We start from the raw sequence: 26,571 nt of genomic DNA, 5'->3' as shown, positions 1-26,571 counted from the left end.
TAATTTTTTTATCCTTCAATTTTTCAATTTTAGAGCCCCATTTTTTTCTAAAATAAGGCAAAAAATGCAAAACAGCTAATATTTCTTAAAACAGTAACTCTGTAGCTATGGAAATACATCTTCTTATTGAGGTCTGATGTTGGAAAGAGATAATATATCAATGATAACAATGTCAGACATCAGCTGTACCTCTCTGGTCAAAAAGTTAAAAATCCCACATAGACAGAAAAGAGAAAGAGCAGAGGGAGAGATGTCTGGTGAGGTAGAAGCTGTAGAAGACAGGAGAGATGGGTAGTTCATGGCCCAGAAAAATACAATAAATAGGGCAGATGCTAGGACAAAATCTAGTGGAGACTGGGCTCACCTGGCTGGGATCAGTACCATGTAAGAGTTTGTGCCATGTTTTGCTTTAACTGGATGATGACTGACTTGGGTGTGGTGGCCCTAATGGACCCAGCTGACCTTATCAACCCTCTTCTCTAAAATTTGGCCCTGGTCTCACTTCTCAGAGTCTAAGTTGCTTCCACATCAGACAACCCCCACCTTCACAGTTGCCTATTCATATAATTCCATTACAGCTGCAGTGGGAACAAGAGGCTTCTGTTATCTGCCCTATACTTTCTCCAATAGGCCTGTGTGCTGCAAAGGTGGTTTTACTGTCAGTTGCACTCTCAGTCACCTACAGTTAGTTCTATGTCTTTAGCTCATATGCTTGAGGCAGATGATGTTAAAAAGAATATGGGCCAGAAAATGATGCCAGGACCACCATTCCTAGGTTGAACTGTCCTCGAGAAGGAGACAGAATAAGAGTGAGCTGTGTAGTGCAGACTCTCTGCGCCTGCTGCCTCATATATAATAGAAGCCCTTACTTATGTGCTCTGTGTTTGGAAAGAGCCTGTTGGCTCACCATATTTTAGAAACAAATCATTTGATTACAGTCTATTCCACAGACTATTCAGAGCACAAAGCTCAACATTGGCGCTATTGCCATTTTAGATTAGATAAATCTTTTTGTCCTGGACTGAAGTGTACTTTTTAAGAGGTTTTGCAGCATCTCTGGTATCTAGCCATGAGCAACACTCCCTGTGTGATATGTAACAATATAAAATATCTGTAGATCTAAATGTTGCCAAATGTACCCAGAGGTAGAGGAATCACCAGCACTTGAACATAACTGATGGAGGATGATTTTCCTACAAAATTTCATTTTGCCTACATAGAACTATGGTGGGAGTTTGGATAACATTGGCTTTTTCTGGTGTCCTCATCCCTTTAAGCCACATGATGCCCCATCTGGCTGCATTAGGCAGTTGGCTAGAGTCAGGAGAATACACTAAAAGTCTCCACGTGAGTTAATTTAAAGTGCCAGAGTCCAATGTGGCATCTATATGACAACCAAGCTCGTTCTTGCTAATACAGACTTTCTCGTCCCTAAAACTTTCCTATGTGATTACTGAAACTGACATGGCATTTTATCAAAGACATTTGGGAAATCAGGAAGTGGAGAGAGACAGAAAACCACTGGCAAACAAAGATCCTAGTCACATACTGCCTGCTGCAGGGCCTATTAACCCACTGCCACTTTTCCTTCTACTCTCTTAAATAATGACACCAGAATCTATGACTGCAAATTAAGATTCATACATCTTACTTTTCAGATGGATCACATTTATCAAGTATTGACTTGAATGTGAGGAATTTTGACTCATCCCAGCCCTGTACACTGGAATGAAAGAGAACGTTTCTTAGTAGGCAAAGGGGCAACAAAATGAAGTCTTAAACTTGCAGTGGGGCAGGAATAGAGAAAACTCCGGAGTGAACTGATTGATTCATGGGATCATTGATGAGGTTATAAGAGAATATTTCAATGTGAGAAAGGAATAAAAATATACAATGAGGGGGGGAGGGGGAGAGAGAGAGAATGGGGGGAAATATAAGTGGAGTAGAACACCGTAGCTTACACCAATCTTTCTTCAGAAGACAATCCGAATGAGTATTCACTGTAGAATGAATACACATTGCAGAACAATAATATATATTATTGTTTAATAATGAAAAGTTTAATCAGAAATACACCAAAGCAAATATCTCTGAAATTCCAAATAAAGTATAATATTGTGTAAGCATTAAAAAGCCATAATCCTAGAAACTGCCTAAGGTCATTCATGTGTTGAATGATAGACAATGAAGGAACAGAATCATTTAAAAGGCAATGCTTAAAAACACCTGCAGTTCACTGAAAATAGAGATGCATCCTCAGTGTGACTTTTGTTTTTTAAGAGAAGATACCAGAATCCAGTAAAATAGGAGGCAGCTGCAGAATGAGAGAGATGAAAAGTGCTTCAGAGGAGGGGATAAATGTGGAAAAACTATGAGAGAGATGAAACCTCCCGTTTTCTGAGAATGACAAAAGTGAACAGGAGATGGAATTTTCTAATTACTCATGTTCTTCAATTAAGACACTGAAGATGTTGGGCTGGTCTGCAGGTAATGAGTTATCTCGATTGATTGTCCACAGTTAGTTACAGATTGAAGCCAAGTCTACACTTTCTCCCTTCTCACTACTGCACTTAGCTAGAAAAGAAACAAGGAAAAAGCTGAAATGTCCATACCACTGGCAAGTCAAGATATTATATCGTCATCAGCCATGAACACCAATTTAAACCAGCTTTGAAACCTTTGGGCAGTAAACTTATGAATAAGTGTGTACTGAACCTTCATTGTTCATATGCCATAATGTTCCAGACATGCCAAGTGTCTAACAAGAGGCAAATTATTTTAAAAAGTCTACATTATATCAACAGGAAACTTTAAGTACTGACCCAGCCTTAACATTTTATACCTTCTGTCATCTTCAACTGGTCGTTATTACCTTTAAAATATAGTCCTAGAAAGTGTGCATTTGATTGAGGGACAAATGTAAGTATCCATTTGATACAAGTGTGATTTAAGAGTGTTGGAATAGAGCAGTGTGTGTATTGTGGGGGGAGGGGGCAGCGCTAAGCAGATAATTGCTAGGATAGCAGGCAAGCCAGAACTGCTCAGACTTAAAGCAAACATTGAAAAACTAGAATGTTTGTTCCTTGAAACAATATGTTTTATAGCATGGTATATACAAAGCACATCATTATTGCCAGATACTAAGTATAATTCTGAAGAAATATCCCCTTGCCAATAGAAAGAAAGAACCAATCCTTCTCTATAAGGAGAGAGAAAAGCTTAAGTGGGCACTGGAATGTGTTGGTTGAGGGAGGGAAGACAGGCTAAGGAGTTCAACCCAAACTAAGGATATATAAAAATGCCACATATAAATCTACTTTGTGTAAGTGAGTTTAAAAATATATTAAAAATAATGAAATACAAAGTTGGCTAGGTATGGAACAGGGGCAGTTTGGAGAAGTTGGGGGAGGGGGTTAATATAATCAGATAAAGTGTATGAAATTCTCAAGGGATTGATAAAGATCTATAATTTTTTTTAAAAAATCGGGGAAACTGCATTTTGAAGTGAAGTATCCTGCATGGGTAAACATAAGGGGTTTGCAACCCATAGGAAGAACAACAATATCAACCAACCAGACCTCCCCCAGAGCTCCCAGAGACTAAATCACCAACCAAAGAATATGCATAGAGGGACCCATAGCTTTAGCTGCATATGTAGCAGAAGATGGCCTTGTCAGACATCAATGGGAGGAGAGGCCCTTGGTCCTGGGACCAAGTGTTGGGGAATACCAGGGTTGGGAGGCAGGAGTGGGTGGATGTGTTGGGGAGCACCCTCATAGAAGCAGTGGGAGGGGAATAGGAAGGGGATTTTGCTGAGGGGAAACCAGGAAAGGGGATAACATTTGAAATGTAAATAAATAAAATATCCAATATAAAAGTCTAGTATGGGTTACCTCCTTTTGAGTCATTGCTCAGGGAACCCCAGAAGTTTCTAAAACAATACAGGCTATTGTCATTACTCTCAATTATCCACTAGAACTAGATCAGACCCTGTTGCTGAAGACACCACCCACTTTTGTTACAAGACATAGAAAAATCATATACTCTTTTTTTAAGTGCTGGATCTTTAAAAGAAAGAAAAATGTAAACAAAATCTTCCTCTCTGCCTTAGCAATGTTTTCATTGTGCCAAACATAAAGCAAGAGAATCCTCTGATAGCTTTTTCCATTGTTGTTAGCATCTGAACTTAGGTCTCAGTTACTTAAACAAGTAACTTACAGTCCCCTGTTTATATGTCTCATTGATTTAAAAAAGCCAAACCAATAATTTCTTTTTGCCCAAAGACAGCATGGTGTACACACTTGGTAATACTCAGGTGGTCTTTTTAGCTTGAGTTCTATCTCTCTGTAAAACTGCACAAAAGTAGAGAAAACATTGTACACTCGTTTCTCCTTTTCAAAAAAGTCTACTCTTTCTCTTGAACATAAAGAAAGAAAAACATTGTATACTGTCTTGGTTGCTGCTGTCTCTTGATCACTCTTCAATACATCATCTTGCTCCTGAGATCGAGGTCATCGATCTGTGCATTGCCTGTAGGTCATCTGGCATGAATGCTCTATGGGAGCAGCAAATACTGTCTTGGGGTGGGAAGAGGCTACTTCATTGGCTTGTGGTCCATGAAAGGGCCACAGTCCGTAAGCAGGCTTGAGATTTATCTGTGATGCTGAAATATGATTAGGAGAATTCTTGACAAGGGTGGGGTGCTGTGGAAAGCACAATGGCAAGGCTCTGCTGCAGGGCAAGGCCTGACTGCTCCAGGCCAGAGCTGCTGGATAAGACTGGATAAGTGTTTTTCTCCTCCTCCCCCTCCCTTTCCCCTCCTCCTCCTCCCTTACCCTTCCTCCCGGTCGCATCTCCTTCCCTCTCTTCCCTTCCCCTCCCCCTCTCCCTTCCCCTCCTCCTCTTACCCCTCTGCCTCCTATCTTCTTCCCCTTCCTCCTTCTTCTTCCCCCTCTTCTTCCTTCTCCCCATCCTCCTCTTCCTCCTCCTCCTCCTTCTTCTAGAGGCTTATATTTAAAGATGACCTCTTCTCCTTTCAAATCTATCATAGGACATTTATTTGCAATGCTTTAAATTTAGATATTTCAAATTCAATATGGCTTGTAAACTTTTTTTTGAAACAATTTTTTCTCCTTTTAGGTCAGACTTTTCAAATGGCAGCTTGACAACAAGATCTTCTCAAAGGCAGAGTGGAAATCAAATCATTAGGTAAGAGTAAAACATATCACAGGATTTCCTTTAATTAACCTTGCATTCAGTGGCAAGTCCCTTAATACCCTGGAGTCCCAGTGTCTTTATCTATCAAAGAAGTATACTACAGCCAGGCTGGGTGAGTTGTTATAGAATTTGAAATGATTGATGTAGGGTGACTGGCACTCACTATTTATGAGTTAGATAATAAAAATGAAGCAAGTGTTATGTTAAAACTGGAGGATTGCCATTGAGTTGAAGGCCAGCCTAAGCTACAAACTGAATTCAAGGCCAGCCTGGGCTGCATAGCAAGACTGTAGCTCAGAAGAAGAGAAAGAAGGGAGAGGAGGAAAAGGAAGAGGAGGGGGGGGGAAAGAGAGTGGAGAGGGGGGGAGTGGGAGAGAAGGAAGAGGAAGGGGAAGAAAAGGAGAAAGAAGAGAGGGAAGACAAGGGAGAGAGGAAGCAGAGGAAGAGAAGGAGGGGAAGAAGGAAGAAGATGGGGGATAGGAAGAACATAACTGGGTAGCCTAGAGCAAGACACTCAGCAGAACTTATTTCAATAGGCCTCAGAAACACCCTATTGACATCTTGCTGTATCCACTGGGAGGGAAGGATCCTTGCACACAGACTAAAGCTCCTACCAAATTTAAATACATGTAAAAGAATTATCAGTAGTTTTGAGGGTACAATCTAGGCTTTCATCAGTGAGGAGACATGAAGATTGTCAAAAATACCAGCAAGGAGAAGAAAGCATCTCTCCTGCTCTATAAAAATCATCATGATTTATTCTTTTAATGAAAAAGGGCTTGGGAAGGCACACCAGCTGTGGTTTACGAGGGGGAAATGAGCCAGAATTCCTTGCGGGCAGGCAGGGTCATTGCCACAAGAAGTCAGATATGGATTATGGGCGGAGGCTGGCATCACCTCACACTGACATAAGCATGGTCAGGCATCACATAATCTGTGGTGACTAGCTAGGCTTTTGGTGATATTGTCAGGCAACAGCAAGGCAGCTCAACTTTCTCCGTTGGCACTGAGCAGCACTCGGGTCAAATATTTGGGGCTGGGGCAGAAGTAGCAGGTTTATGTTGAAGCTCTAGCTGGTTGCCCAATCAACACATGTGAGTAGTTTATCCATTGCTGCAAATCACAGCCACCACTCCCCCCCCCCCCCAGTGTTATAAATAGGGAGACGTAAATATTTTGGATTTATCAGCCTCCAAGTATTCTTCAGATGTCTTGGGTTCACCCAAACAGAACACATCGTGCGGGCACATTCTCCCTCCTTTTTCTTTTTCAGAACTGTCTGTGATTTATGTGAAATAGAATCCATATGTTTCTGTTTCATTTACACTTAAATAATCAAAAGGCCCTGTGTTGTAAGAGCTGTTTGCTGTCCAAGCTGTGTCAGAGATCCCTAACCCTCCCCCACTCCCAGAAACACAGGCAGTTTGGTCCCTTTAAAAAAAAAAAGCCGAAGAGAAACAGAGAGAAAGAAAGAAGGGGGTGGGGCAGAGGGAATAACCTAGGGAGCCCTGCTTTGCCAAGATGAAATAATCTTCGGTACCACAGAGTTCAGTTTAGGCAGAAATGGCAAGGCCAAGAATTTCTAATGAGTCCAGAATATGGGTGTAAACAAAGGCGCCTCTCCAACCATGTTAAAAGCAGCTTCAAGAACACACACACACACACACACACACACACACACACACACACACCCCGATGGCAACTTGATAACTATACTCTGAAGAGAGGAAAATCATAGGACTACAACCTTAGCACCCAGCTAACAGTTGCTGCAGATTGTCATTATTGCTTCCTGGAGAGTAGTCTGTCCAATCCAATCCAGATACAGAATTAGCCCTATTTTAGCTTGGAAATGCACGCTCTGGTGGTGTGTTCTGGTGCCTTAACTTCACATTTCCTGTCATTCTGTCATCTGGGCCAAACAGCCAGCTATTGAACTGAGTATCTGTGTGTATTTGGAAACACGTATGCTTATGTACCATGCAATTTCTTTAGAGAAAGCTTTTAGCTCACAATAGGGCCAACAAACATACCACATGTAATATGAGGAATATGTTAGCTAGAGACCTGTAACTCAGCCAAGATCCAAATGTAAAGGCATTGATTTCTTGCTTCAACATGGAGTCACTGACAGCTTAGCTGCCCTTATGTCACTTTAGGCCTAAGTGAACACTTAGAGATTAGAAGAAAAGTATCCAAACTAGAAACGCTATAGTGATTGTATAATCTTTAAATATCTGTGGAGGATATTGTCGCTCATTTTCACAGCATCATCACACATTCATGTGAAGGAAATCATGCTCCAAAATGATCTTTACGTGTGAAGTTTGCCATGACCCCCAAGGATTTAACAGTCCTGTGGATCACTTCATCCACTGCGAAGTTAGTTTATGTTAACTCCACTCACCTAGGAAGAAGAATCCTCAGTTGAAGAAGTACCTCGAGCAGACTGGCCTGTGGCCCTGTCTGTGAGGCATTTTCCTAATTGCTGACTGGTGGGGAGGGCCCAGACCCTTGTGAGTGGTCCCATTCTTAGGCCCATAGGCCTGGGTTATAGAAGAGGCTGTTCAAGTCAGTAAGCAGCATCCCTCCAATGTCTCTGCTTCAGTTGCTGCCTCCAGGTTCCTGCCTCAAGTTTATGCCCAGGCTTCACTTCATGGTGAACCCCAACCACTTTCTTCCGAAATTAGTTTTGGTCAGGATTTTATTCTAGTAACTAAATATAAATAAAGCACATATATACCCCAGTTATCTAGGCAGCAGTAAACAGTATAATATAATGTGTATTTTCTCAACCTTAACCCCAAGAAACACTTATAATATATTCCTTAATCTTGCCGTAAAGGGCAACAGGAATTATCACCTTGGTATGTCTTAAACATACACATGCATGCACCTGCTTGTGCACACATACAGCATGCATGTGTCCAGTTTATTGAACTCCTGCTATAATGTTAGTGGATTGTCCTTAGCAGCAGAGGTGCACATTCCTCACAATTATAAGCTGTTTTGACTCTCATGCTTCAATGTAGGCAGAGCATTCCACTACAGAATATATATGTATGTATACACACACACACACACACACACACACACACACACACACACACACATATATATATATATATATATATATATATATATATATATATATATATATATATACCTTAGTTTTTAAAGTGTTTTAAAGTGTGCTTTAGGGAATGCTAGAAAAATAAATTAGACATCACTTCTACACCTGGAAGTTCCTTGCACTTGAGATTAAAGCAGAGAGACAGGAAGAATATTCTGTTTGGGGGTGGGAGCTGTTTTATACAGAAAACCCTTCCTGCTGTCTCTAGATAAAATGTTAAGTATTTTAACAAGTAAATGCTGGGGGCCTTTTCTTCCAGAAGGAGTAAGTTGTGTTTCCACTTGAAGAACTGTGGCAAGCTCATCTGCCTCTGCTTCCTGGGTGTTCAGAACTTTAGTCTAGTTCCCAGAGAAAGCTCAGGTCCCATCCACCCTCCAGTCTACTGCTTCCTTTGCTTCTTGTTTTGAAGGTTACTGAGCAGTTGCTAGAGAGCCTGTCCTGTCCCTTCTGTTGACAGGTTGCCAGGATATATCCAGGCAACAGAAGCTGGGGTTCCTTTTACCTGGCAGCCATACCTACTAACTCCAAGTCCCACAGGAGAAATGTGAATCTTAGAGTTCCCAGCTCCTGTGCCAAACTCTGTGGATCCTCACAGGGGGCTGAAACGCCACAGTAAAGGCCGAGCAACGAGAAAGGACAAATCCAAGGTACATCTGTGAGAGTGTGTTCTCTCTCTCTCTCTCTCTCTCTCTCTCTCTCTCTCTCTCTCTCTCTCTCTCTCTCTCTCTCGTCTCATAGCTCCTCACTCTGAAGCTTTACTGTCGGTCGGCCATCACTTACTACCCTGATTTCCTCCACTTCCTCCTTACCTGTGGGTGGTAATTATGTCTCTATGAGAGAAAAGAAATTCAATTAGAATTTAGTCTAATGATTGCAATGATATTTTCCAAAATAATATTTTACTTCCTTGGATAATGTCGACAACTGTTACTTAATTGCTGTAATGGCTAAAATGAGAATCGAATTTCACTGAAAGACACAACCTAAAGAATTTCCTTCCAAGTGAAGTATGTTTTAACCCTACTACTGCATTAAATTTATTGCCCAGTTTATCCACAAAAGAAGCGATGGTAAAGGCTCAAGTTACTCAGAAGAATGAAAGGTTTAAAAAAAAAATCAAGTGAATGAAATACAACCAAACTTGAGTTCTAAGTTTCAAATTCCTAAAATCAAGTAATTTCACAGACGATAGCTACATAGAAATCCTCTCAACCAAGGCAGGGGCATTTTGTGTCACCCGGAAACTGTTCTTCTGACTTCCGGTCTGCCTTCTCTCCACTGTGCTGGCTTCGGGTCACCAGAGACTGATATGCTCCCCACCCCATGAACTCAGCCTGACTCTAGTCATGCAAAGTGTGCTCCTGTTTCTGCCTCCCATGGTTGTGGAGTCTGTTTCAAGGCTGTTCTGTGCTCTTCTGTATGCCGCTGCTCATCTTTGATGGGTGAGCATAACTATGATTGTTCCACATTTGTTTAGCTAATCCAGTTGTTGGTATTTGGTTTCTTTCCAGTTTGGACCTGCTGTAACCAAGCAGCTGTAAACACTCCTACACAAGTCTCTTCTTTCCACCAATTTCATTCTTTAAGTCTTCCAGCTGTATTGAGATTCATCTGACAAAATATCCATGCATTTAGGGACTATCCTGAGGGGTTCTCATGAAGTATGTGGCAGGAACTGATTGTCAGAGTTAGCTGAATTGAAGTGTCCCATCACTTCACACGGTGGCCTTATTTGCTTTTGCTCTTTTTTAGTGGAATGAATGCTTGTGACTCTCTAGCCTGGTAAATTGCAGAAATAAATATACTGCATCCTCATGTCTTCCACCACTAGGGTTTGTGTTTGGTCCACAATAATTAAACTCAACCACTTGGACCCTTTAACCATTATTTTCCCTTTAAACCCAGGTTCCAGCTGTTGGCAACCACCATTCTACTCAAATGGCTATTAAGTATAAGAAAATAAAAATATTACATATCACTATTCATCAAGGAAATGCAAATCAAAGCCACCTCAGATGAATTAGAATGGCATTTACCAAAAATTATTTTTTTTAAATGAGGAACTGGGAAAGATGGGGTGAAAGGTGGACTCTTAGGGTCATACTGCTAGTGAGAATGTAAATTCATAACACTATTGTGGAAAAGCATATGGATATTCCTGTGGGAATAAAAATAAAACCAACATAGGAGACAGAAATCTCATTTCTGCTATATGTATGTCCAAAGGAAATGAAATCAGTGTGCTCTACTCCCCATGTGTATCGCAGCATCATTCGAGCACCAAGATAGGACCATCAACAGATGAATGGACAAAGAAGTCACAGGATGTATGTAGGGTGTTGCATAGAGAATATATAATAGAGCATTGTTCAGTTTTGTTTTTTTTTTTTTTAAAAGAAATCCTTGTGTGTGGCCTCTGGGTAAACATGGAGGTCACTGAGCTAAGAGGAATAAGCCAGGTACAGGAAGACAAATGCTGCCTGACTCCCTCTCATGTGGACTCTCAAAATGTGCACAAGCCTTTTGGTGGTTGTTTTTATTTATCTGTGGTTCACACTTAGGAGTGAAGTTTCTTTTCTTCCATTGCATCATCTTGGCAGTTTTGTCAACAAATGAACCCAACAGTTGACTATATATCTCTCAACTCTATTATATGCATCTATGGTCTATCCTTATTAGTACTGTTAATTTTAATATGCCAACATTTATCGGCTTATAGGTTTGAATTGAAGCATGTATTGGGACCACTTGCCAGTGGTCATTCATAAGACTTGAATGAAGCTGGGTTCTCTTCTCTCTTCCTTGAGTGTCATCTACATATTTCTCAGGCAGGAGCCAAATATACGTGACACACTTATTCACAAAACTTAATACCAGAAAATTTTAATTTAAAATTATCAGCCAGGTGGTGGTGGCGCACGCCTTTAATCCCAGCACTTGGGAGGCAGAGACAGGCGGATTTCTGGGTTCGAGGCCAGCCTGGTCTACAGAGTTGAGTTCCAGGACAGCCAGGGCTACACAGAGAAACCCTGTCTCGAAAAACCTAAATAAATAAATAAATAAATAAATAAATAAATAAATAAATCTAATTTTAGTTACTTAATTTTCACTAGCTTATTTTCTACTGCATTACATGATCTATTCTTACACAGAGGAAAAAGGGGGAATATTTCTTGGTTCAAAATTTACACAGAGAGACATTATTTATACTAGCACCATCTTGCCTACTTAACAGTGTGTGTATCACAGTGACAGAGAAAAATAAACCCACTACAGTAGCATCAGACTAAAAGGTTTAACATCTTCTGTGACTGAGAGAGAATTATCAACACACAAATGTTTTCAAAGCAAAAATATGATTTACACATTCCCAACTTTGAAGCCTCGTACATATCCACTTTGAGCCTGAAAATGAAAACTGTAATTTTTGTTAGTTGCCCTTTTCTGCTTACTTCAGAATGTGAATCCTATATGTGAATCAGTTGTCTCTGATAGAAATTTGAAAACAGTGAAGAACCCACACAGTTCTGGAACACATCACCTGAAGGAGCGGTGATGATTCCTATGGCATATTAAAAACAAGGAGAGGTATTTTCCAGATGGCAATAGCAATGTACCATGATACTGCAGCAGGGAGAGGGAGAATGTAAAGAGGTAATTTGCTAATGACTTAAACATAGTAATTAAACTGTTGATTTTATGTGCAGATCACAAAGAAGCCAAACATTTGAGAAAAGACCAAGAGGATCCTGGATACATTTAGGCATAAGCAAAAGTTGATAGGGATCTAGTTGTATTTTGAGTATTATTTTAAAATTCACACTGATTAATAATCGGATGCTTCACTTTAATTTCTTTTTGTTTTCAAGCATGTGTGCTTTTGTAGGAATGCAGGTTCATACATTACGTGCATGCAGTGCCCACAGAGGTCAGAAGAGGGCGATATGTTCTCTGAAGCTAGAATTACAGGTGGTTGTTGTCATCATGTGGGTGGGGACTGGGAACCGAACCTAGGTCCTGTGGAAAAACAAGGTTTAACTGCTGAGCCATCTCTCTACCCCAGACACTTTACTTTTAAATCAAGTCTCACTTTTAAATACTCATGCAGGGAGTACACATTTTCCTCACGTGTGCACAAGTAGGAAACAACTTAGCTTCATAGGGCATATACTCTGCCATTATAAGGCAAATACAATCAAAGACAAATATGTAAAAGAATAAATATGACTATTCTCCAATAAATATTTATCAAACGAGGTGGGCAGCTGGTCAAATCTGGTCTATAGTTTGTGTACCCTTATTCTAATGTTTGAGCAGTTCTGGTGAATTATCTTCTCCAAGTCATACATTAACTTAGAAAGTCTGTTCTTCCACTGTGGAACCAAGTCCTTTGCAATCTTTTCAGGAGAGAAGTGACTTTTGAGGAGAATTAAGTTTGAAATTCCTAAGTACTCATAATGCTTGTGTATAAAAGGGATTATGGATAAATAATCCCTAGCCAAGAAACCCAAACATTCATGCTCAGATTCTACTTAAATGTGCAATCCCCCAGTACATGTTATAACTGTTATAAGGCCACCATTGGTCTTCCCCTGGCAACCATTTCTGGGGGCTGGGAGCTGTGGCATCCTCTAGTCATTACTTTCTGAAGGACTCTTCCCCCTAGGCACACTGGTTCAATGCATAGTCTTTGCCTGGAGCCTTATCTATCTTAGACTAATTATGGTTTCATCTCTCAGGCTAAATAGAATAGTAACCCCTTTATGAAGAGGAATTAACAAGATTTATATGTTGAAGTATTCCTAAAACCTAAAAAAAGCCCCCCCAAATCTTCACTAAAAGTCTGTTTCCATTTTTTCTATTTAAATAATAATCTGTTGAAAATGTAATGTAAAACAAAGCTAATTTCATCCAACATAAGCTGTGTTTTGTTAGCACCTACCATGGGTCTGGCAAAAGGCCATGTGCTGTCAGTCCAACTGTGGAGAGCAACTAAGTCCTCAGTGCCATGGAGTTCATGTCCATATGAAGGAAATGGATACCACACGTGCAAACCAAAAACCAAAACAAAACCACATGTTGTAAATGCAGTTCAGAAAACCAGCTGTGATGTCACTGAATAGGACTGTTGGCAGTGGCTGCAGAACATGTCCGTGCATGCGTGTGGGTGTGTGTACGTGTGGTTGTGTGTGTAAAAGAAAGCAACAGCAGTTGCTAGAAGAGAAGCAATCAGGAAAGGCCTCCCTGGGTTGATAACGTTTACAGAGAGACAGGAGGAGAGAAATCAGAAAGCCAGTCAAAGAACTAGAAGAAAGTTTTAGGCAGAAGGAAGGTCACATGAGAAGCCTCCACCCTGTCTACTGAGGTGAAAAAAAAAAAAAAAAAAGACTGGCTTGTTTGAGAAACTTGAGGTGAAATGAGTGTACAGAGCAAGAGAGAGGAGAGAGTAATCCTAGATCACAGAGGACCTCAATGTCAAGACTTTGAGTTCTACTGTGAGGAAGAGAGTGGGGCATCTGTAAGCATCTAGTCTGGGTCCTGGAACTGGGTTCTGGTAGCAATTTGCAGAGATAAATGTAGTTGCTAGGACAATAAATGACTTAGAGAGTCAAGGTGAATGTGGTCCTTCTATGCCACGGCCGACACGGGGTGTGAATCGTTAGGCAGCCTGCCTGACGGTGGTAGTCTGAGTACAGGCAAGCATGCAAAAGGACTAGCTGGGTGTGTGAGGGTTAGATGGAGACACGGCCTGAGTGTGTTAATTCAGTATCACAGAGTGTCCAACATCAGGTGGGTTGAAGGAGCACAGAAGTGAAGTCATCTGAGAAAGGAGACACACCCAAATTCATAAGCAGGAAAAAAAAATGGACCACACAAAAAGAGTTACTCTCTTTTCTATGAATTTAGCAGATGGGTCCACAGGGAAGAAAAGCTGCTAATGTTTTTAACGTGTTGTTGCTTTTCGTGCTTCTTCCTGTGCTAGTTGCACTGGCCCTGAATAGCACATGCAAACTGTGGTCAGTCGGGGCTCTAGCTGGAGAGTTAGGGTAATGGAGAACATCTTATTCCAAGTTTAAATACTTGTCAAAAGAGCAGCTTGTGATATGAACAACAACCAACCAAACAAACAAGCAGGCAAGCAAACAAATAAGAGAGGCAACAGTCTAGAGATAAAAGATAAACAATTTGGAAAAAAAAAAAAAAACATACTTCAGGTTTCAGCCATTGCTGTCCTTGTCAGTGCCATGTGACCTAGTTACAACCCAGGTTTGATAAGAAGCCATCCTGGATTAAATAATTGCTAGGCAAAGATTAGGGCTATTATCAATACATTGCCTTACCCAAAACCATATGGAGAGGGAGGTGTGTGTGTGTGTGTGTGTGTGTGTGTGTGTGTGTGTGTGTGTGTGATGTGTTAGCAGTGGAGGAGTTCCATATTCAGAGAGGAGAAATTCACAACAGAGCACAAAATGAAATGATAATAAATATGAATAATAAGCCTCTATCTCGCTCATTACTACTCATCTATAGTCATTAAAGCATATAAATAAAATATAGTCAAAGAACATTCATACACATGTAATAAAAAAGCTAATATAATATTTGACTTGGTTCATGGCGTTTATCCCTCTCAGAAATACTAGGTGATTATGCAATGTTACAATCAGATAAATCTTGGACTGCATCATCTGTTTATTTCCAATCTAGCCATCTTATATATGAAACACATGGCATTGAACAAACCAAAATTAAAACCACATTCTCCTCATCAGTCAGTCTTTCCTATTTTAAATACAACCTCAAATGGAATTTAATTATCTTAACTATTGGGGCATGAATGGGTGATAAGAAATTCCCAAATAAAGTTTTCTACAGAGTCTTCTGGGAGAAACTTATGGTAAATAGCAAGTGCTGTTTTAAATTAAAGCGACTTAAGTGGATACTATCCGTTCCTTGCCTAAATAACATAGGTGTTGTTGTGATACATTCATAATTTCATTACCTCTAATGTGACCAAATTAATTGTATTATTAATTTTGTATCCAGAACTTCACAGTTAACTAAAATGAATCAAGATTTGCAGCCTAAAATTGTTTCATCCTTCACAGGGTATTTACAGGATAAACTTCCAAATCTGAGTCCCTTCTCAAATACTGACTCCATGTCTTGAGATGTTTTCCCAGACTCTGCATCCCACCCACCCCCCAACCCCCAATGTGGTATGGAATTTAAAACTGCTGGGGTTTGAGGCAGGAAAGATGCCTCCGTGGAGAAAGTACTTGCCACACCAGCACAAGGACTAGAGTTCAAATCCCCAGAAACCATGTACAAAACAAAAACAGTAGGAGGCTGTGGTAGCCCTGGCAATCTCAGCTCTCTGAAGGTAATGATGCAGCACCCTGCAATAAGTTGGCTAGTCTAGACTAGCTGAATCAGCAAGTTCTAGGCTCAGGAAATAAAATGAAGAGTGATCAAGGAATCATTTCCCACTATTATGGAAAAGCATATGGATATTTCTGTGGAAATAAAAGTAAAACTGCCATATGACCCAGCACTTTTCTATATGTCCAAAGGACATATATATATTTCACCTCTGCTGTATGTCCTATATATAAAGCTATATGCTATATGTCCAAAGAACATATGTACAATGGAGTATGCTGAGGATAGATTCATGTATATTGCAGCTGAGGATAGATTTTCCATGCTTGTCACTTAATGGGGGTGGCCTTGTTGATGGCCTTCTGAGCATGCGTGGACAGTAATGGAAGATGCAGACATTCTCGGTGCTAGCGTCTGTGTTTTGTAAACCTTGGCTGATGGGATTTCTGAAATTTCAGCTACTGGGATTGGTCCATTTTCTGTGCGCAAAGAGAGTAGAGGGAATAATCAAAGTAACACAGCAGAAACACTGAAAAAACTCCATGGCCTTGATCCTGTTTAGCTTCTGATTGCCCCCAGATTTTCTGTTTGATGCAAAAGATACTTTTCTTTTTCCCTAAATGACTGACATAGAACTTTTCTTTACTTACAGTGACAAAAAAATCCTCACAGATATAGAATCAAAGTAACCATATTGTAACAATTAGGCTGTGAACATAAGAGTGGAAGAATTAGGTTGTTATGAAATACTTGTAGTGAATTCAGCATAATGGTGACAGGAATGCAGAAGTTATGCAGCAAATACTTGCTCTGGTTTCCACTATCTGAGGCAGGATACTGGATAAATGAATTAGTCTCTAAGATCAGTTCCAAGCTCTTCTCACCTGCCTCAAGTGTCCTTAGATAATGGGACACATATCATCAGGGTACATGCATAGGAAGCCCCAGGAGACTCTACTGCCATGCTTGGCTCCAAAGCACACAAAATACCTGTTCTAGGGGAATTCTTAGCTTGAGTATAGGAGACTCTGTTCTTGGGTCTAGAATCCAAAATAATTCCTTAGCCATTGCTCATCATGTCCAAAAGGCTAAAATGCAAGCCTCACTGTTGCTGGGCAAACTGTTAATCACACTTTGCCCACACTGAGTTTTCCACTCCATATTTGTTAAAGTCACTTGCTTGAACTACTTTAGAATTCTGGAGACCACCCTGAGCCACCTTGGAAGAAGGGTTTGGAAAAGGCCAGTTCATAGCCAAGTACTGCGAACCAGCCTGTGTCCAGTGCCCAGCAGTGTGCCAGTCTGCTTCAGTGCCAGGGAACATGGTCACCTAGGGGCAGCTAACTGGGAGATGGAGCAAGTATCCTTAGCAAATGGAGCAATGTTGTCAAGCAGGATTCCAATGTTCCATACAGTTTGGATGAGGTTGGAAAACACACTTAGGTTTCTCTAGAGTTCTCAATATTTCCAGGACTGTGGCTGAAATGTCTTTCAATTGAATCTAAATAAAATGTGGTTTGAGTTAGCTAGGAAATGAAAACTTGGGAACTTGTTGGAGTAGTTTAATAAAAAGAAGAATAATTTCAGAAATGTTACTAATTACATTTTCTGGTCTGTTGCATTATATACAAAGATATGATCATGTATAAAGATGGCATTTGAAAGCACTATAATAATAGTCATGATATATATCATACCTGCCATCTGCCAGCAATTTTATCTTATGTTTAATCTCCATAACAACGCTGCCAGGTGACTTTTACATCCACAGAACAGGAAGAAACAGGTCTAGAGATATTAAGAACTTCTGTCAAAATTCCAGCTGATAGGACTTTGGGAACTACGCTATGAACCTGTGTCCAAGTTTATGCAGAGGTAATCAAGCAAAACAAAGAGACAACAACAGTAGAGACTTAGGACACTAGAGAAGCAGTTCCAATATGTTGGCAAGCAACGTTTTCTGCCTTTCCTTAGAAAATTAGACAGTACCAATATATTCAAGCAATTTGCTTGGCTCGGTATTTCACCTCTACAAATGGTAACAGTTCAATTACACTTAAGAACTGAGGGCCTGGAGAGAGGAGTCAATGGACAAAGTGTTTGTTTTGCAAGCATAAGGGCCAGGGCTGGAATCTCCAGGATCCAGATAAAAATCTGTGGAGATTCTTGCCTATAATCCCAGCATTTGGGTGGGAGGAGAGACAGACAGATTCCAGAGCTTGCTGACAGGTCAGTTTATCAGAAACAGAAAGCTCCAGGTTCAATGAGGAGCCCTGACTCAAAAAGTAAGGTAGAGAGTGATGGAGAAAGATACACGACAGAAAAGCAAATGGGTAACCATCTTGGTTTCTTAACACAATATATTGTTGAAGATGAACTCTCTCGTTGTTTAAGCTCTGTGCGAATAAGTCAGAACAACACAGCAGAAGAGTTCAGAGGTGTTTGTCAACATGTTTTAGCAAAGGTACTTAAGCATATGTCAGTTATTAGTGACATAAGATGAAACATGGGTTGAACAACTGAAATGGGTATCACGTGGTCTCCGTGTTGGAAGGAACATAGAAGTCTTACTGGGTGGGTAGTTTTGTAAATTATGCCCATCTCTTTTCCTGCTAAAACTTTTCTTTTAGAGGAAACTGTGATACGTAATACATAATTTTAAGAAAGTGAAAATTTGCCTTACCTCATTCCTAAAAGTTAGAAGCTAAAGTTTTTTAGATTTCATAATTCATGTTCTTTTGTCAATCAAATATGTCACATATTATGTCAATCAAATATGATACATATTATGACAGAATCTGTGTAATGTTTCTATTCCCAATGGGAGAATCAAAATTCCTGATACTAATTGTAAGGCAGATCATCATTTGTTTCACTATATCCTAGTTACTTAGTTCGATTTTTCATCACTTTCCTTCTCATTCAAGAACTATCCATCTATAGTTCTTGATCTCCCAGCAGCCTTCCCCCTCCCCAAGCCCCACATCTGTCTCTTTCTCTGTCTCTCTCTGTCTCTGTCTCTGTCTCTGTCTCTCTGTCTCTGTCTCTGTCTCTGTCTCTGTCTCTCTCTCTCTCTCTCTCTCTCTCTCTCTCTCTCTCTCATCATGCCACCCACTGAAACTCATCTGCACATACCCACTCACATTCATTTATGGATATAGATGTGTGTTTCCACTCACATCCATGCACACATCCCATCAAACAATTCCTAGCAACTAAGTCTTCACATCTATCTACACTTTTATACCTTAAGTTGCTCCTTTATTCATACCAACCTTACACAGACACAGACACAGACACAGACACACACACACACACACACACACTTGTCTGTGCATACACATGCTCACTGTCATACTTTCATGTTTGTATCCCCATAAGTTATATCCACCCACACACTCACACACTCATACTTAATTCTATACTCAAACACTCATTTACTCATGACCCTATCTTCCCATGTGCATATACACACTTAAGCTTCTCCCTGACAAAACCTTATACATATTATACTGAAAACTGGTCCTCCTTGTAAGCCAGTCCCTGCCATTTTGTAAGAATGTCATGCTTTGGGTACTTGTATCTTTACACATGCTGCTGTTCCAATGACTAAAATTATCTTTCCTTCCACCCCTACTTGACTTCTTTGCATCCTTCAAAAACCAATTCAATGTGTTTTGTAATAAGAATGAGCATAACCAAACTGTAATTGTCTAAACTGTACTTCAGCAGTGAAGCAAAGTATGATATGTATGCAAACTCCTACATTATGGAACAATTAAAAGCAGTAAATTGTTGAAATACACAGCACGGTTAAATCTTCATGAAATTATGCTCAGTGAAAAAGTCTATATACCATCTATGTTCATTAAATAATATTTTGAAATGATAACATTTTCAGAATAAAAGGCCCATTTCTGATTATTGGGTTAAGGGATGGAGATTTGAGAGAAATAACAGAAAAAAGTTGGGTAATGCTAAAAATAGCAAGTCGGGATCTTTATAGTATTGGAGTCATTTGGTACATTATCTGTGGATACTTTACGTGCAGTAAAGTTATATAAAGCTAAATTGACACACAGAGACAAACAACTAAAATGAGTATTCTGGATTTTATTCATAACTGTCTCTCTAGTCACACATTACACTTTAGTTTTATAAACAGGAGAAAAGTGAGCAAATGCACAAGGGATCTCCCAACTATTTCTTTTGACAATATTGAATCTATAATCACCTTAATAAAAATTACAATTAAAATGTAATTATAATGCCATCCTCATACCTAAAAATTATGCAAGTTTTAGTATCTGGGCAAGAAGATACGTTTTTGAAGGACTATGCTATGAGAAATGGGTAACATGAATTGTGGCCAGTGGAAACTCCCTCAGTATATGAGAACAGTCAATCCTGTCCCACACAGAGGGGAAACTTGGCACACAGCAAGTCATATGGCCACAACTGGGATCTGCAGGCATGATGAGAAACAGAGACAGATGGTTCACCCAGGCTTAACACCAAGCTCTGCGACTGAGTAACAACGGTCTGTAGCATTGTACCTGAGGGGGTACACAGCAGGAAAACAGCAAGATACTCTCTCCTTTGGGGGTGGGTACATCATGTTAACAGCAATTATCTTCCTGTGTGTGAGCCTTTTCTAGCTTGGGAGAAGCCTCAAATAGGATCGACTTAAGAATAAATAATCTCTTACGTATTAAAATGGAAAACTTTGTTTTGTTGAATATCACAAGCAACAATCTCCAGTGTTCCTATACATTTGGCACAGCACACTATAGTTTTCGCTGTGGTTTGTTCATGTTTACACAGTTCACTCATCAAGTGTGAGTTGAGAAATAGTGATGCCCTTGAACAGCTGATGCTGGGGATGGGGGCATGTAAGAGGGGTTACACAGGAAGGCTACGTGGGGGGGGGGACAGCAAATTGAAAGATCTTCGTTATGCCAGAACTCCACACAGAGAATGAATGACTCAACAATACAGAAATGCATTATCAGAATCAAAGCAGATAGTGACTCTTCCTTCTCTACAAGGTCCACACGCCTTCTTCCAGTTGCCAGAGAAGGCTGCTTGCAGTGTTGACAGCATGGTTGCAGGAAGAAAAGGAACTCCATTAAGCATGATACACCTGCATGAATAAGAAATGCCAGGAACTGGGCAAAAGTGATGTGAGTTTAAGTCAAGTTTCTGAAGATTATACTTAATGATGATTCTCTCTGATGAAAATTAAGCAATGCAAAACAAATAGCATAGCCAAAGATAAAAGAGGATAATGTGGATGAGCCAGGACAGACATTCTGACCACAGTTGGCAAAATAAATAAATAAATAAATAAATAAATCAAAAGTTGTCAGGCACCATGATTGGGGATTCTTACCCACCTAGAGAGTGACACTAGGACTCACTGTACACTGTTGTATATTTGTTCATCTGTTATTACAGAGTGAATTTCATTTTAGCTCACAAGACACTGGGGCATCTCATCAAGGCCCTGAGTTGCTACCTATGAAAATGCATTTTCTTACTGTGCCATGATTTAAAATTCGAGGGCAAAGCATGGACAAGGCTGTCAGAAGAACCCTTTGCAGAAGGCTGCTACATTCACGAAACTGATTTCATCTTTTCAAGATGATTTCATTTCTTATTACATGTTGTAAGTTGCCTTAAAAATCAATGGCTTAAAAAAAGTCACACCTTCATTATGGGAGAGTTCTATGTCAGAGGTCCAGCAGGGTCCTCACTGGGCACAAGCTGAGACGGTAAAAGGTAACATTCTTTTCAAAGCCCCTTAGAGAGAGTCTGTTTCTTACTCTCTCCAGATTCCAGGACAACCCACATATCTTGGTTTGTTTGGTTCTTCCCCTGTGCTTAAATTTAGCAAGTATTTGTTTAACTCTTTGCATGCTTCAGATTCTTTCTCTCTCTGCCTCTTGAGGACAGGCAAGACTCTTCATGTTTGTGACTGGAAAGAGCCCATCACATTGTAATATACAATGATCTGCTTTTCGTAAACTATAATAGAGTTAATATTTAAGTGACATATTCTATGTGAGAATTTGCTAACACTGCTGCCATTCCAGCCAAATTATGGTGTCTTTAGAGTTGACCATGGGATGCCTCATTCTTTATTCATTTCCTGATTCTACATTTATTGCATTGGCATATCCTACATGTAAAGAGAGATGGTACTAAGAATGATGTGGGTGACATAGGACACGAAAGGTCATAGAAAAAGCCAGTTGAAAACACAAATAAAATAGGGCAAATATCTGGCCTTTGCCATCTTCTGTGTAACTGAAATATACACGTAGACCTTCCTTTCCTTCACTGCACGAAAACGAGCAGATACTATGACATCTGTGGCATTTAGCAGTAATTTGACATGAAATGGCAAGAAGCTTTCAGTATGTTGCAAACCACAAGATATCTAAACCATAATCGATGGGGTTTTAAAATAAAGAGTTCTCACCACATTTCATTTTTTGCTTGGGCTCTTGGGACAGAGAGGAAGCAAGTTCCTCACAGAATTCAGATGAATTCTAGTGGTTTTCACCAGCAAAGAGTATATCTTATGTACGTTTTCCTGAGAAGGAAACAGATGTATTACAGAGGATTCTGAATCATCAATGAGTTTTAACCAAAAGGGTTGTGAAAGAGTTCATATCAGCTGGTGACATCAATCAGAATGACAATAGCTTTTGGGTGACATATCTGCATAGGGTGGTCATAGGTCCACAACAATGAAAGCTCACAGTGAGAAACAGTATTTAGCTTGTGGGTGTAAATAAACTACTAAGTCTCCAGACTCATTCACTGCCTGTCAGTGAGGAAATCAGAAAATAGAGCCTCATTCACTGACCGACAGTAGAAATCCAGCATGTCCATGGGTCCTGATCTGCTTTTGACACTCTGCCCAAGGACTTTCTTCAGATACAGCTTTGGGTAAAGAGAGCATTATTAACAGTGTTGAAGTTTAAAATGAATGGTCTTAATGATATGTTTAAGAGTTAGCCAGGCTCTGGGAGACTCTGACCTCCTGGGGGTAGAATAGAGCTAAGGCACAATGCTGGGTCTGTTATTAGGTCAGTGAAGGGTATGACTAGAAAGGTCCTTCTAGGACACACTGACAGCCATCTGTCTCTTGCCAACCTATGCCAGCCAAGGGCAGCCATATTATGCATTGTGTTTGTTTCCATCTGAACACATCAGTGCAGTGACATTACTTCAAATGCTGTCACCCTTGGCTTGGCAGACTGTGCCAGAGTCATGGCACTGATAAGTCAGGAGAGTTACAACAGTGGACCTCTGTCGAGAATCTCCTAGGATGAGGCTAGTAAACCATGTATTGAGTTGAAATTGTTTTAAAATTAGAATATTAAAATTTGAGTATCTATTTCCCTCTCAGTTTTGGTGGTAATCAGCTTTAGATTCTTGATAAAGAGAACTCGCTCTAGGCTGAGAAAGAATCTGTTCTCCCACATTTTCAATTCAATCTAATCTATACTCACGTCTTGACAAAACAACTTGGCAGGGGAAGAAGTAGACCAAATTCTTCCGTCCTCTCCAATGAGGGATTTCCAGACCAAGTCCTGAAAATTCAACAGCTGCTTTTATTGTTAGTAGATTGTTTGAGTCTTTTACTGTTTAGTTCTTTAGAAAAAAGGCATCTAACATCCCATATACAGAAAGACATTGAGTGGTAAAGCAAGGTCCATTGGTTTATATAGAGTAGCTCCAATAACATAGATTGAAAATTATGTATGCAACTGGCTTCAAAATATTCAGATGATGCCAGAAAACACTTTTGTTTTCCTGCTATTGTTTCTCCTTCTCTTGTCCTTCTTAAGGATTTTCTAAGTACAGAGTCCTTTGTCCTTTCTGATTGGAGCTACATATGACACCATTGACCCTCTAATAACTTATTCCTCCTTACATCACTGACTCCTTCTTCTTTCTTCCCTCACTACTCAAACCATGCATTTCCTCTCCAGTCCACTTTCATTGGCAAGATTTTCTACTAAATTTTTACCAATGAGTATGCTGTGACTTCAGCAGTCATATCTTTCAGAAAAGATAATGTAACTTCAACTGGATCCTCAGTTTCTGAAGAGCTGGGGTTTACAAATCTTTGAAGTGATTTTCAAATATTCAGTTAAGAAGAAAACTGTGGGAAAGGTTCAGTTTCAAATGAGGTTCATAAGCAATCTTACAGACTCAAAGTAGCCCTAGGGAGAAGCATGACCTATAAATTAGTGATGTGAACTGGTTGGGAAACTTCGGAAGAGTTTAGATTGCCAATCTGACCTGTGGCTTTCACTGTGTTTTGACTCATATTGGTTGTGGGATGGGAAATGTAGGCTCCTTAGGCTAGATCATCCATGTCAAGTAAATGCAAACAACCATTCATGTGACATCTCTAGTGTAGTGGCAATTAATTCATTTTTAGCACTTTTACTACTGCAAAGAATGCATACATGTGGGGCACATTTGGCCTCTGAGCCAATACATGGGATGAAATTATCTGAAATGTGAGAAAACACAGTGTGTGAATTGCTGTTTTGTGGCTGTTGTTGTGTCAAATTGTCGATTTGACACAAGCTGTAGTTACCTTGGAAAAGGAAACCTCAGTTTAGAAAAGGCCTCTATCAGATTGTCCTGTGAAACATTTTCTTGATGGATGATTGACATGGACTGGCCTAGCCTACTGTTGGAGGGGCCACCCCTGGGCATGTGGTCTTGGGTTGTATAAGAAAACAAGCTGAGCAAGCTACAAGGGAGAAAGCCCAAAGCAGCTTTTTATCTGAGGGTCTGTTTCAGTTCCTGCCTCCACCTTCCTGCTCCCAGCTTCCTGCCTTGAGTTCCTGCTTTATTTTCCTTGGTGGTGATAGCCTGTAATCTAAGTAAAGTCTTCCCTCTCCAAAGGGCTTTGGGTCAGTGTTATATCACAACAATAGAAAGCAAACCAGGACAGTGATACTCCTGTGAACAGTCCTTATTCTCCTGAACCCTCCCTTTTCTTCTCTTTTATCTCTTTCATCATGCTTTGTCTTTCTTCTACATATTACAGGGATCTTGCATGATCATATTGGTGGTTTCCATAGTTACTTTTCTACCTCACCATGTATCAGTGTTACAGTTCTGTGTCCATACCTGTGCAGCACTTGTGATTTTACACCCTGTGATTTGGATACTCAATATAGCGTGAAAAGTACAGGTTGGGTCTAATACTAGCTTACATAGGGTGATATTATGAGTCTTAACAACATAAAATGCCCGTGCAGAAGGCTCTACTTAGAAACATAAAATGTCCACTTCTCTCCTTTCCCTTTGCTTTTTTAATACCACAGGCTATTGTGTCCACACGTGGCAATTACAGAGAATGAAAGTAAAAGAACTTTTGGGTTCAGTATCTTTCATAGTGAAGAAAAAATGAGGACGGGGATTTTTTTCAAATTAGCAATTATGGTCCAGACTGAAAATGCTCACATTCCCTCAAAGCCACGCCTCTGACTACGTGGCTTTTGTTAAAGCATCCCTTATGTCTCCAATATCATTCTTGTAGTTTTCAAGCCATACAACCTCCAGGTCCCGGCTGTTCTCATAGGACCTTTTGTCAGTTTACCTCAGATTTACTGAGGACCATAGACATTCATTCTCCTAGTTCTTTCTAGAAGAGTATGAGCCACCCAGATTCCATCAGCTCTTCTGGTAATTCTTGGCCTCTGAGTGGGATGGGGTGATTTCTCTACGTAGTATTAGAGAGAGATTGGATTATCATTAGAGAAAGAGAGTCATACAAAAATTCAAGAAACTATAGCTTGGCTTAAAATGACAAGTTTCCCTTCATTAGTAACAAGTACAGAAGTGGCATCTTGTAGCTGATAATACCATTTTGTTAAAGCCACACAACCGTGTTTTCAGTGGAAGTTTTATTGTTGAGGCAAGCACCTGAATTTCTATCGTGTTCCTTTGAATTTGTACTTATTGCAGCAGTGTCATAGTGTCACTCAAATAGCACAGATTTTTGAAAATTGCTTATTCCGAATCTGTCTCCAACCATCAGGAAATAAACTATATATGTTGTTTGACCAAAGGAATGTGAAGTACTATTGACTAGGAACAAAGCCGTTACCTATATAACTAGTAGTAAAAAACAAACAGCATAGACAGGTTACAGCTCCACCTCCAAGACTGGAAGGTGATAGGAAGCATCCTGAATTACAACAACTTAGACATCCAGAAGAAGGACCTGAAGAGCTAAGAATCAGATCTTTCAGGAGGAAGTGGCTGATGATGTCCACGGGGAGGTCTGCAGGTCTTCCCCAGTGTTTTATACAATGAAACAGTCATTTATACAGTAAGAATTTATTTTGTGCTCTAATAATATCATTATTAAATTATAAAAAAATCCTCAACTGCTATTAGATTTTCACGAGTAAACAACCACTAAAATATACAAATAGACATTTGTCTCATGTAAATAAGACATGTTTTAAAAAGGTACTTGGGTTCATGTAATGGGTTTTACACTTAACGCAAACTCAAATTTATTCAAGCCTACGCTGGGTCACATCAAGTGTTACATGGATATAAACTATTCCAAGATGGCTGCTGGGGTTCCAGACATTGTATGTCTGTTCTAAGCATCAGTGTCTATAATCCTAGTACTTGGCAAATGGAGGAAGGTCTGGGATACATGCTAAGGCCTTGTCTCAAAAGAAAAAAAAACTTTCTCAAGTCCCATCAATATGTTCACTAACTATAAAAAAAAAAATCATAGACTTTTAGCTGAAAAATCTGCCCAGCTAAAAATTAGGGCTACA

General features: G+C 39.9%; 1 protein-coding gene across 1 annotated transcript in view; it reads left to right on the top strand.

Annotated features, from left to right (window-relative positions):
- The first annotated feature begins 8,818 nt into the window (after positions 1–8,818).
- Znf474 (zinc finger protein 474) overlaps positions 8,819–26,571 on the top strand; it is a 30,317-nt gene continuing 12,564 nt past the window's right edge. Inside the window, exon 1 of the mRNA XM_076912656.1 lies at positions 8,819–8,997. The gene's annotated coding sequence lies outside the window, so the exon portion shown is untranslated. The remainder of the gene's footprint in view (positions 8,998–26,571) is intronic.

The sequence above is a fragment of the Arvicanthis niloticus genome, chromosome 14, assembly GCF_011762505.2.
Source record: "Arvicanthis niloticus isolate mArvNil1 chromosome 14, mArvNil1.pat.X, whole genome shotgun sequence".
NCBI classification, from domain to species: domain Eukaryota; kingdom Metazoa; phylum Chordata; class Mammalia; order Rodentia; family Muridae; genus Arvicanthis; species Arvicanthis niloticus.
This window is presented reverse-complemented; position numbering and strand designations above follow the sequence as displayed.